The sequence below is a fragment of the Arachis stenosperma genome, chromosome 2, assembly GCF_014773155.1.
Source record: "Arachis stenosperma cultivar V10309 chromosome 2, arast.V10309.gnm1.PFL2, whole genome shotgun sequence".
NCBI lineage: Eukaryota > Viridiplantae > Streptophyta > Magnoliopsida > Fabales > Fabaceae > Arachis > Arachis stenosperma.
Genome location: NC_080378.1, coordinates 22,495,834 through 22,508,277, shown reverse-complemented (window position 1 = coordinate 22,508,277; position 12,444 = coordinate 22,495,834).

Sequence of the window (12,444 nt, the reverse complement as noted above, 5' to 3'; positions counted from 1 at the left end):
TGTCCTCTATTATGCCTGATGGGTGTTTAATGGAGCCATCAGCAAGTTGGAGGCATATCCTGGTTGGTTTGACTTCTCCAATCAACCCAAGCTTTCTGATAGTGGATGCAGGTATTAAATTGATGCTTGCTCCAAGATCACATAAAGCTGTCTTGGTGCAAGTGCCTTCCAATGTGCATGGTATCAGAAAGCTTCCAGGATCTTGAAGCTTTTCTGGTAAGCTTTTTAGAATGACTGCACTGCATTCTTCAGTGAGAAACACTTTTTCAGTTTCTCTCCAGTCCTTCTTATGACTTAAGATCTCTTTCATGAACTTAGCATAAGAAGGTATTTGCTCAAGTGCCTCTGCAAAAGGAATCTTTATTTCAAGAGTCCTTAAATAGTCTGCAAAGCGGGCAAATTGCTTATCCTGTTCCGCTTTGCGGAGTTTCTGAGGATAAGGCATCTTGGCTTGATATTCTTCAACCTTAGATGCTGCAGGTTTATTCCGTACAGAAGTGGTTGAAGAAGCCTTGTTAGAGGGATTACTGTCAGCACTCTCAGGTGTCTGATCTTCCCTTGGCGTTTGAACGCCAGGAATGGGTGGAAATGGGCGTTTAACGCCAACTTTTCCCCTTTTCTGGCGTTTGAACGCCAGAACTGGGCAAGGAATGGGCGTTTAACGCCAGCTTTCCTTCCCTTTCTGGCGTTTGAACGCCAATATTCCTCTCTGGGCTCTTACTGTCCTCAGAGGGATTTTGAACAGTGGTTTGGTTGTCCTCTGTCAATTGTTCCTTGTTTGGCTTTTTGCTCTTTTGAGCAGTGTTATTCAAGGTCTTCCCACTCCTTAATTGAACTGCTTGACACTCCTCTGTTATCTGTTTAGATATTTGCTGTTTTGCTTGATTCAACTGTAGTTCTATGCTTTTATTAGCAACTTTAGTTTCATGGAGCATCTCTTTAAATTCTGCTAACTGTTCTGTCATCAAGAGTAGTTGTTGATTAAGCTCCATTATCTGTTCTTGAGGATTAGAGTCAGTGACTACTGTCATGACTTCCTCTTCTGGAGAGAACTCATTGCTAGAGTACAGATATTGGTTTCTAGCAACAGTGTCTATAAGCTCTTGAGCTTCTTCAATTGTCTTCCTCATGTGTATAGATCCACCAGCTGAGTGGTCTAAAGACATCTGAGCTTTTTCTGTAAGCCCATAGTAGAAAATGTCTAACTGTACCCACTCTGAAAACATTTCAGAGGGACATTTTCTTAGCATACCTCTATACCTCTCCCAGGCATTATAAAGGGATTCATTATCCTCTTGTTTAAAGCCTTGGATGTCCAGCCTTAGCTGTGTCATCCTTTTTGGAGGGTAAAAATGATTCAGGAATTTGTCTGATAACTGTTTCCATGTCTTTATGCTTGCTGTAGGTTGGTTATTTAACCACCTTTTAGCTTGATCTTTTACAGCAAATGGAAACAGTAATAGTCTGTAGACATCCTGATCTACCTCTTTATCATGTACTGTGTCAGCAATTTGTAAGAACTGTGCCAGAAACTCAGTAGGTTCTTCCTGTGGAAGACCGGAATACTGGCAATTTTGCTGCACTATGATAATGAGTTGAGGATTTAGCTCAAAGCTGCTTGCTTTGATGGGAGGTATACAGATGCTACTCCCATATGCAGCTGTAATGGGGTTAGCATATGACCCCAGAGTCTTTTTGGACTGATTAATTCTACTTAAGTCCATGATGGACAAAAGGGAAATGATAATAATTGCAAAGAGATAAATTTTGTTTATTTTTTTTTTTGAAATAACCGAAAAAAAATAAAATAAAAAGAAATTTAAATAAAAAATTCGAAAATCAAAAGGGAAAATGAGATCAAAGCAATTTGAGAACTGAATCAATTAGTAAAAAAAGATTTTGAAAACAGCAATTAAGAAGATATGATTGAAAAATTTTTTTATGAAAAAGATTTGATTCTTAAAAAGAGGAAAGAGAAAAACACAAAAAGACACCAAACTTAAAATTTTAGAAAATCAAACACTAATTTTTTCGAAAATTTTAAAGGAAAAACACAAAGAGGACACCAAACTTAGAACTTTTATGAATCAAAACGGGACTAGGGACAAGAAAAATTCGAAAGTTAAAAGAAGAAAAACAAAAAGCATGCAATTGACACCAAACTTAGAATATGAAACTAGACTCAACTAAAAGACTCTAAACCAACAAAAATAAAACAGTCCTAATCTAAGCAATAAGATAAGCCGTCAGTTGTCCAAACTCGAACAATCCCCCGCAACGGCGCCAAAAACTTGGTGCACGAAATTGCAATAACACTTTTGCAACTCCGCACAACTAACCAGCAAGTGCACTGGGTCGTCCAAGTAATACCTTGTGTGAGCAAGGGTCGATCCCACGGAGATTGTCGGCTTGAAGCAAGCTATGGTTATCTTGTAAATCTTAGTCAGGAGATCAGAAATTATCAGGATTGATTGTAAAAAGCAAAAGAACATGAGATGGTTACTTGTTTTGCAGTAATGGAGAATAGGTTGGGGTTTTGGAGATGCTCCATCTTCTGAATCTCTGCTTTCCTACTGTCTTCTTCACCAAACACGCAAGTCTCCTTCCATGGCAAGCTCGTGTAGGGTTTCACCGTTGTCAATGGCTACCTCCCATCCTCGCAGTGAAAGCTAATGCACGCACTCTGTCACAGTACTGCCAATCACCGGTTTGGTTCCCTCCCCTACCGGAATAGAATCTCTCTTTTGCGTCTGTCACTAACGCCCAGTAGGTTACAGGTTTGAAGCACGTCACAGTCATTCAATCATTGAATCCTACTCAGAATACCACAGACAAGGTTTAGACCTTCCGGATTCTCTTGAATGCTGCCATCAGGTCCTGCCTATACCACGAAGATTCCGATTAAAGAACCCAAGAGATAACTACTCAATCTAAGATAGAACAGAGGTGGTTGTCAGGCACATATTCATGGTTGAGAATTATGATGATTGTCACGGATCATCACATTCATCCGGATTAAGAACAAGTGTTATCTTAGAATCGAAGCAAGCATGATTGAATAAGAAACAGTAGTAATTGCATTAATCCATCAAGACACAGCAGAGCTCCTCACCCCCAACCATGGGGTTTAGAGGCTCATACTGTGGAAAGAAACGTGTACAAAATGTTATGGGGTCATAAGGTACGGATACAATGTCAAAAGATCCTATAAGTAGTAAACTAGTGTCCTAAGGTTTACAGAAATGAGTAAATGACAGAAAAATCCACTTCCGGGCCCACTTGGTGTGTGCTTGGGCTGAGCAATGAAGGAATTTCGTGTAGAGACCTTTTCTGGAGTTAAACGCCAGCTTTCATGCCAGTTTGGGCGTTTAACTCCAAATTTTATTCCAGTTCCGGCGTTTAACGCTGGAATTTCTGTAGGTGACTTTGAGCGCCGGTTTGGGCCATCAAATCTTGGGCAAAGTATGGACTATTATATACTGCTGGAAAGCCCAGGATGTCTACTTTCCAATGCCGTTGAGAGCGCGCCAATTGGGCTTCTGTAGCTCCAGAAAATCCACTTCGAGTGCAGGGAGGTCAGAATCCAACAGCATCTGCAGTCCTTTTCAGTCTCTGGATCAGATTTTTGCTCAGGACCCTCAATTTCAGTCAGAAAATACCTGAAATCACAGAAAAACACACAAACTCATAGTAAAGTCCAGAAAAGTGAATTTTAATTAAAAACTAATAAAAATATACTAAAAACTAACTAAAAGATACCAAAAACATACTAAAAACAATGCCAAAAAGCGTACAAATTATCCGCTCATCAGCCATATTAGCTCAGAACAAAATGTTGACTCAACAAGTCAATATGATTTTTCAGAGTCTGAATGGTTTGCAAAATGCATCCAACAGTACTAAAGAAGCATCTTCTGAAGAAGAAGCTTATGATCCTAAGAACCCTGCAATGGCAGAGGTGAATTACATGGGTGAAGCCTATGGAAACACCTATAATCCCTCATGGAGAAATCATCCAAATCTCTCATGGAAGGATCATCCAAATCTCTCATGGAAGGATCAACAAAAGCCTCAACAAGGCTTTAATAATGGTGGAAGAAATAGGTTTAGCAATAGCAAGCCTTTTCCATCATCCTCTCAGCAACAGATAGAAAATTCTGAGCAGAGCCCCTCTAGCTTAGCAAACATAGTCTCTGATCTATCTAAGGCCACTCTAAGTTTCATGAATGAAACAAGGTCCTCCATTAGAAATTTGGAGGCACAAGTAGGCCAGCTGAGTAAAAGAGTCACTGAAACTCCTCCTAGTACTCTCCCAAGCAATACAGAAGAGAATCCAAAAAGAGAGTGCAAGGCCATAACCTTACTTGGTGTGGCCGAACCTAGAGAGGAGGAGGAGGACGTGAATCCTAGTGAGAAAGACCTCATGGGACGTCTTCTGGACAAAAAAGAGGTTCCCATTTGAGGAACCTAAGGAATCTGAGGCTCATCTAGAGACCATAGAGATTCCATTGAACCTACTTCTGCCATTCATGAGCTCTGATGACTATTCCTCCTCTGAAGAGGATAAAGATATTACTGAAGAGCAAATTACTAAGTACCTTGGAGCAATCATGAAGCTGAATGCCAAGTTATTTAGTAATGAGACTTGGGTGGATGAACCCCCTTGCTCACCAATGAACTGAATGACTTAGGTAGGCAAACATTACCTCAAAAGAAACAGGATCCTGGTAAATTCTTAATTCCCTGTATCATAGGCACCATGACCTTTGAGAAGGCTCTGTGTGACCTGGGGTCAGGCATAAACTTCATGCCACTCTCTGTAATGGAGAAATTAGAAATCTTTGAGGTGCAGACTGCCAAATTCTCATTAAAGATGGCAGACAAATCCATGAAAAAGGCTCATGGACAAGTAGAGGACGTGCTAGTAAAGGTCAAAGGCCTCTACATCCCTGCTGATTTCATAATCCTAGACACTGGGAATGATGAGAATGAATCCATCATCCTTGGAAGACCCTTCTTAGCCACAACAAAAGCTGTGATTGATGTGGACAGAGGAGAGTTGATCCTTTAATTGAATGAGGACTACCTTGTGTTTAAAACTCAAGGATCTCCCTCTGTAACCATGGAGAGGAAGCAAGAAAAGCTTTTCTCAATGTAGAGTCAAACAAAGCCCCCACAGTCAAACTCTAAGTTTAGTGTTGGGAGGCCACAACCAAACTCTAAGTTTGGTGTTGAACCCCCACATCCAAACTCTAAGTTTGGTGTTGGGAGGTCCCAACATGTTCTGAATATCTGTGAGGCTCCATGAGAGCTCACTGTCATGCTATTGACATTAAAGAAGCGCTTATTGGGAGGCAACCCAATTTTATTTATCTATGTTATTTTCTTTTTTTAGGTTGAATGATCATGTGGAGTCACAAAAACAATTGCAAAAATTCAAGAAAAATAAAAATAGCATTAAAAATAGCATACCCTAGAGGAGGAACTTACTAACGTTTAAACGCCAGTAAAGGTAGCAGAATGGGCATTTAACGCCCAGTCTGGCACCATTCTGGGTGTTAAATGCCAGAAACAAGCACCAGACTGGCATTAAACGCCAAAAAGAAGCAACAAACTGGCATTAAACGCCAGAAATAGGTTGCATCCTGGTGTTTAACGCCATGAAAGGAATAAAAGCTGGTGTTTAACGCCAGAAACAAGTAGCAGTCTGGCGTTAAAATGCCAGGATTGCACACTAAGGGCGTTTACACGCCTAATTGGAGTAGGGATGAGAAATCCTTGACCCCTCAGAATCTATGGACCCCACAGGATCCCCACCTACCCCCCTCTCTCTCCTACCATTCCACAACACTCTTCCTCAAATACCCCTCACCAATCAACTCATTCACTCTTCCCCATCACCTCTTCACCACTCACATCCATCCCTTCTTCCCCAAAAGCCCCACCTACCTCACTTTAAAAATTCAAAATCTTTTCCCTCCCAAACCCAACCCTAATGGCCGAAACCTAACCCCCTCACTCCTATATAAACCCCTTTTCACTCCTTCATTTTCACACATCACCACCAATATTCTACCCCTTGGCCGAACCACTATCTCCCTCCATCTCCTCCATTTTCTTCTTCTCCCCCTTCTTTCTTTCTTCTTTTGCTTGAGGACGAGCAAATATTTTAAGTTTGGTGTGGTAAAAGCATTACTTTTTATTTTTCCATAACCATTTATGGCACCTAAGGCCAGAGAAACCTCTAGAAAGAGGAAAGGAAAGACAAAAGCTTCCACCTCTGAGTCATGGGAGATGGAGAGATTCATCTCAAAGGTCCATCAAGACCACTTCTATGAAGTTGTGGCCAAGAAGAAAGTGATCCCTGAGGTCCCTTTCGTGCTCAAGAAAAATGAGTATCCGGAGATCCGATATGAGATCCGAAGAAGAAGTTGGGAAGCTATTACCAACCCCATTCAACAAGTCAGAATCTTAATGGTTCAAGAGTTCTATGCCAATTCATAGATCACTAGGAACCATGATCAAAGTATGAACCCAAACCCAAAGAATTGGCTTACAATAGTTTGGGGAAAATACTTAGATTTCAGTTCGAAAAATGTATGGTTGGCATTCCACTTGCCAATGATGCAAGAAAACGCACGCCCCTACACTAGAAGGGTCAACTTTGATCAAAGGTTGGACCAAGTCCTCATGGACATATGTGTAGAAGGAGCTCAATGGAAAAGAGACTCAAGAGGCAATCCGGTTCAATTGAGAAGACCGGACCTTAAGCCTATGGCTAGAGGATGGTTGGAGTTCATCCAACGCTCCATCATTCCTACTAGCAACCGATCTGAAGTGACTGTGGATCGGGCCATCATGATCCATAGTATCATGATTGGGGAGGACATGGAAATTCATGAGATCATACCTTTAGAACTCTACAAGGTGGCTGATAAGTCCTCCACTTTGGCAAGGTTAGCCTTTCCTCATCTTATTTGTCACCTATGCAATTTGGCTGGAATTGACATAGAAGAAGACACCCTCATTGAAGAGGACAAGCCCATCACTAAGAAAATGATGGAGCAAACAAGAGGGCCCACTCATGGACCTCAACAAGAGCATGAGGAAATTCCTCATGAAATCCCTGAGATGCCTCAAGGGATGCAATTTCCTCCACACAACTATTGGGAACAACTCAACACCTCCTTGGAAGGCTTGAGTTACAACATGGACCAACTAAGGGTGGAGCACCAAGAGCACTCTATCATTCTCCATGAAATTAGAGAAGATCAAAGAGCTATGAGGGAGGAGCAACAAAGGCAAGGAAGAGACATAGAGGAGCTCAAGAGCACCATTAGTTCTTCAAGACAAAGACGCCACCCTCACTAAGGTGGACTCATTCCTTAATCTCCTTGTCTATTTATTTTTCAGTTTTCAGTTTTGAGCTTTATGTTTGGCTATGTTTTGTGTCTTTATTACATGATCATTAGTGTCTAGTGTCTATGTCTTAAAGCTATGAATAATTCCATGAATCATTCACCTCTCTTAAATGAAAAATGTGCCTAATTACAAAAGAACAAGAAGTACTTAGATTTCAAATTTTATCTTGAAATTAGTTTAATTATTTTGATGTGGTGGCAATACTTTTTGTTTTCTGAATGAATGAGTGAACAGTGCATATTTTATATCTTGTTGTTTATGAATGTTAAATTTGTTGGCTCTTGAAAGAATGATGAACAAAGAGAAATGTTATTGATAATCTGAAAAATCATGAAATTGATTCTTGAAGCAAGAAAAAGCAGTGAATAAGAAAGCTTGCAAAAAAAAAAGGCGAAAATTAAAAGAAAGAAAAAGAAAAAGCAAGTAGAAAAAGCCAATAGCCCTTTAAACTAAAAGGCAAGGGTAAAAAGGATCCAAGGCTTTGAGCATCAGTGGATAGGAGGGCCCAAGGAAATAAAATCCAGGCCTAAGCGGCTAAATCAAGTTGTCCCTAACCATGTGCTTGTGGCATGAAGGTCCAAGTGAAAAGCTTGAGACTGAGTGGTTAAAGTCGTGATCCAAAGCAAAAAGAGTGTGCTTAAGAACTCTGGACACCTCTAACTGGAGACTTTAGCAAAGCTGAGTCACAATCTGAAAAGGTTCACCCAGTTATGTGTCTGTGGCATTTATGTATCCGGTGGTAATACTGAAAAACAAAGTGCTTAGGGCCACGGCCAAGACTCATAAAGTAGCTGTGTTCAAGAATCAACATACTGAACTAGGGGAATCAATAACACTATCTAAAATTCTGAGTTCCTATAGATGCCAATCATTCTGAATTTCAAAAGATAAAGTGAGATGCCAAAACTGTTTAGAAGCAAAAAGCTACTAGTCCCGCTTATCTAATTGGGACTAAGTTTCATTGATATTATGATATTCATTGTATATTCTCTTCTTTTTATCCTATTTTGTTTTCAGTTGCTTGGGGACAAGCAATAATTTAAGTTTGGTGTTGTGATGAGCGGATAATTTATACGCTTTTCGGCATTATTTTTATATAGTTTTTAGTATGATTTAGTTAGTTTTTAGTATATTTTTATTAGTTTTTAAGAAAAATTCACATTTCTAGACTTTATTATGAGTTTGTGTGTTTTTCTGTGATTTCAGGTATTTTCTGGCTGAAATTGAGGGACCTGAGCAAAAATCTAATTCAGAGGCTGAAGAAGGACTACTGATGCTGTTGGATTCTGACCTCCCTGCACTTGAAATAGAATTTTTGGATCTACAGAGGTCCAAATGGCGCGCTCTCAATTGCTTTGGAAAGTAGACATTCAGGGCTTTCCAGCAATATATGATAGTCTATACTTTGCCCGAGTTTAGACAACGCAATTTGGCGTTCAACGCCAGCTTTCCGCCCTATTCTGGCGTTAAACGCCGGAAACAAGCTGCAAGCTAGAGTCAAATGCCAAAAACAAGTTACAAACTGGTGATTAACTCCAAGAAAGACCTCTACACGTGAAAGCTTCAATGCTCAGTCCAAGCACATACCAAGTGGGACCGGAAGCGGATTTCTACATCATTTACTTGTTTCTGTAACCCTAGTAACTAGTTTAGTATAAATAGAACTTTTTACTATTGTATTAGGGATCTTTGGATGAGCTTTTGCAACATCTTTGATCATCGTTAGTCCTTAGACATTGGAGGCTGGCCTCACGGCCATGCCTACCTTATTTTCACTTATGTATTTTCAACGATGGAGTTTTTACACACCATAGGTTAAGGTGTGGAGCTCTGCTGTTCCTCGAGTATTAATGCAAAGTACTTCTATTTTCTATTCAATTCATGCTTATTATTATTCTAAGATATCCATTCGCACATAAGAACATGATGAATGTGATGATTATGTGACACTCATCACCATTCTCACTTATGAACGCGTGATTGACAACCACTTCCGTTCTACATGAAGACAAGCTTGAATGTATATCTCTTGAATTTCTAATCAATGATTCACATCGACTCCCCTCTAACAATGGAGCATCTGAATCTGAGATTAGAGTCTTCGTGGTATAAGCTAGAATCCATTGGCAGCATTCCTGAGATTTGGAAAGTCTAAACCTTGTCTGTGGTATTCCGAGTAGGATTTGGGATGGGATGACTGTGACGAGCTTCAAACTCACGACTGTAGGGTGTGGTGACAGGCGCAAAAGGATAGTAAATCCTATTCCTACACGATCGAGAACCAATAGCTGATTAGCCACACGGTATCTGTGCATGGTATTTTTCATCCGAGACAAGCAATCCGACAGTTGATTAGCCGTACAGAAATCGTAGAGGACCATTTTCACTGAGAGGCCGGGAAGTAGCCATTGACAACGGTGACACCTGGTGCACGAAATTGTGATCACTACAACTTTGCACAACTAACCAGCAAGTGCACTGGGTCGTCCAAGTAATACCTTACGTGAGTAAGGGTCGATCCCACGGAGATTGTTGGTATGAAGCAAGCTATGGTCATCTTGTAAATCTTAGTCAGGCAGACTCTAATGGGTATAGTGATATACGAATAAAACATAAAGATAAAGATAGAGGTACTTATGTAATTCATTGGTAGGAACTTCAGATAAGCGTATGAAGATGCCTTCCCTTCCGTCTCTCTGCTTTCCTACTGTCTTCATCCAATCCTTCTTACTCCTTTCCATGGCAAGCTTATGCAAGGGTTTCACCGTTGTCAGTGGCTACCTCCCATCCTCTCAGTGGAAATGTTCAACGCACCCTGTCACGGCACGGCTATCCATCTGTCGGTTCTCGATCAGGCCGGAATAGAATCCAGTGATTCTTTTGCGTCTGTCACTAACGCCCCGCCCTCAGGAGTTTGAAGCACGTCACAGTCATTCAATCATTGAATCCTACTCAGAATATCACAGACAAGGTTAGACCTTCCGGATTCTCTTGAATGCCGCCATCAGTTCTAGCCTATACCACGAAGACTCTGATCTCACGGAATGGCTGGCTCGTTTGTCAGGCGAGCACTCGGTTGTCAGGCGATCAACCATGCATCGTGTATCAGGAATCCAAGAGATATTCACCCAATCTAAGGTAGAACGGAGGTGGTTGTCAGTCACACGTTCATAGGAGAGAATGATAATGAGTGTCACGGATCACCACATTCATCAAGTTGAAGAACAAGTGATATCTTGGACAAAGAACAAGCGGAATTGAATAGAAGAACAATAGTAATTGCATTAATACTCGAGGTACAGCAGAGCTCCACACCTTAATCTATGGTGTGTAGAAACTCCACCGTTGAAAATACATAAGAACAAGGTCTAGGCATGGCCGTGAGGCCAGCCTCCCAATGATCTAAGAACTAGGTGTCCAAAGATTAAAATACAATAGTAAAAGGTCCTACTTATAGAGAACTAGTAGCCTAAGGTTTACAGAGATGAGTAAATGACATAAAAATCCACTTCCGGGCCCACTTGGTGTGTGCTTGGGCTGAGCAATGAAGCATTTTCGTGTAGAGACTCCTCTTGGAGTTAAACGCCAGCTTTAGTGCCAGTTTGGGCGTTTAACTCCCATTTTGGTGCCAGTTCCGGCGTTTAACGCTGGAATTCCTGAGGGTGACTTTGTACGCCGGTTTGGGCCATCAAATCTTGGGCAAAGTATGGACTATCATATATTGCTGGAAAGCCCAAGATGTCTACTTTCCAACGCCGTTGAGAGCGCGCCAATTGGGCTTCTGTATCTCCAGAAAATCCACTTCGAGTGCAGGGAGGTCAGAATCCAACAGCATCTGCAGTCCTTTTTAGTCTCTGAATCAGATTTTTGCTCAGGTCCCTCAATTTTAGCCAGAAAATACCTGAAATCACAGAAAAACACACAAACTCATAGTAAAGTCTAGAAAAGTGAATTTTAACTAAAAACTAATAAAAATATACTAAAAACTAACTAGATCATACTAAAAACATACTAAAAACAATGCCAAAAAGCGTACAAATTATCCGCTCATCACAACACCAAACTTAAATTGTTGCTTGTCCTCAAGCAACTGTAAATCAAATAAGATAAAAAGAAGAGAATATACAATGAATTCCAAAAAACATCTATGAAGATCAGTATTAATTAGATGAGCGGGGCTTTTAGCTTTTTGCCTCTGAATAGTTTTGGCATCTCACTCTATCCTTTGAAATTCAGAATGATTGGCTTCTTTAGGAACTTAGAATCCAGATAGTGTTATTGATTCTCCTAGTAAAGTATGATTATTCTTGAACATAGCTACTTATTGAGTCTTGGCCGTGGCCCAAAGCACTCTGTCTTCCAGTATTACCACCGGATACATACATGCCACAGACACATAATTGGGTGAACCTTTTCAGATTGTGACTCAGCTTTGCTAGAGTCCCCAATTAGAGGTGTCCAGGGTTCTTAAGCACACTCTTTTTGCCTTGGATCACAACTTTATTTCTTTCTTTCTTCTCTCTTTTTTTCGTTTTCTTTTTCTCTTTTTTTTTCGAAATTTTTCTCTTTTTTTTTTCATTGCTTTTTCTTGCTTCAAGAATCATTTTAATGATTTTTCAGATCCTCAGTAACATGTCTCCTTTTTCATCATTCTTTCAAGAGCCAACATTCATGAACCACAAATTCAAAAGACATATGCACTGTTTAAGCATACATTCAGAAAACAAAAATATTGCCACCACATCAAAATAATTAAACTGTTATAAAATTCAAAATTCATGCAATTCTTTTTCTTTTTCAATTAAGCACTTTTTTTTTTCATTCAAGAAAGGTGATGGATTCATAGGACATTCATAACTTTAAGGCATAGACACTAAGACACTAATGATCACAAGATACAAACATAGATAAACATAAGCGTAGAAATTCGAAAAACAGAAAATAAAGAACAAGGAGATTAAAGAACGGGTCCACCTTAGTGATGGCGGCTCTTTCTTCCTCTTGAAGATCCTATGGAGTGCT